This window comes from Schistocerca piceifrons, unplaced genomic scaffold, assembly GCF_021461385.2.
Source record: "Schistocerca piceifrons isolate TAMUIC-IGC-003096 unplaced genomic scaffold, iqSchPice1.1 HiC_scaffold_943, whole genome shotgun sequence".
Lineage (NCBI taxonomy): Eukaryota > Metazoa > Arthropoda > Insecta > Orthoptera > Acrididae > Schistocerca > Schistocerca piceifrons.
In genome coordinates this window covers 2406586-2407500 of record NW_025729216.1, presented here as the reverse complement: position 1 = coordinate 2407500, position 915 = coordinate 2406586, and the positions used below count along the sequence as shown (strand labels likewise).

Below are 915 nucleotides of genomic sequence, written 5' to 3'. Positions count from 1 at the left end.
TCCTATTCCATTATTCCATGCACACAGTATTCAGGCGGGCTTGCCTGCTTTAAGCACTCTAATTTGTTCAAAGTAAACGTGCCGGCCCACCGAGACACTCAATAAAGAGCACCCTGGTAGGATTTCAACGGGGTCCGCCTCGGGACGCACGAGCACGCACGAGGCGGTCGCACGCCTTCGGCTCGCCCCACCGGCAGGACGTCCCACGATACATGCCAGTTAAACACCGACGGGCGGTGAACCAACAGCGTGGGACACAAATCCAACTACGAGCTTTTTAACCGCAACAACTTTAATATACGCTATTGGAGCTGGAATTACCGCGGCTGCTGGCACCAGACTTGCCCTCCAATAGATACTCGTTAAAGGATTTAAAGTGTACTCATTCCGATTACGGGGCCTCGGATGAGTCCCGTATCGTTATTTTTCGTCACTACCTCCCCGTGCCGGGAGTGGGTAATTTGCGCGCCTGCTGCCTTCCTTGGATGTGGTAGCCGTTTCTCAGGCTCCCTCTCCGGAATCGAACCCTGATTCCCCGTTACCCGTTACAACCATGGTAGGCGCAGAACCTACCATCGACAGTTGATAAGGCAGACATTTGAAAGATGCGTCGCCGGTACGAGGACCGTGCGATCAGCCCAAAGTTATTCAGAGTCACCAAGGCAAACGGACCGGACGAGCCGACCGATTGGTTTTGATCTAATAAAAGCGTCCCTTCCATCTCTGGTCGGGACTCTGTTTGCATGTATTAGCTCTAGAATTACCACAGTTATCCAAGTAACGTGGGTACGATCTAAGGAACCATAACTGATTTAATGAGCCATTCGCGGTTTCACCTTAATGCGGCTTGTACTGAGACATGCATGGCTTAATCTTTGAGACAAGCATATGACTACTGGCAGGATCAACCAGGGA

General features: G+C 51.5%; 1 non-coding gene across 1 annotated transcript in view; it reads right to left on the bottom strand.

Annotated features, from left to right (window-relative positions):
• Window positions 1-915, bottom strand: part of LOC124772866 — a 1909-nt gene extending 994 nt beyond the window's left edge. The window contains exon 1 of the ribosomal RNA XR_007014323.1: window positions 1-915. This exon is cut by the window's left edge and continues 994 nt beyond it. This is a non-coding gene — a ribosomal RNA (small subunit ribosomal RNA).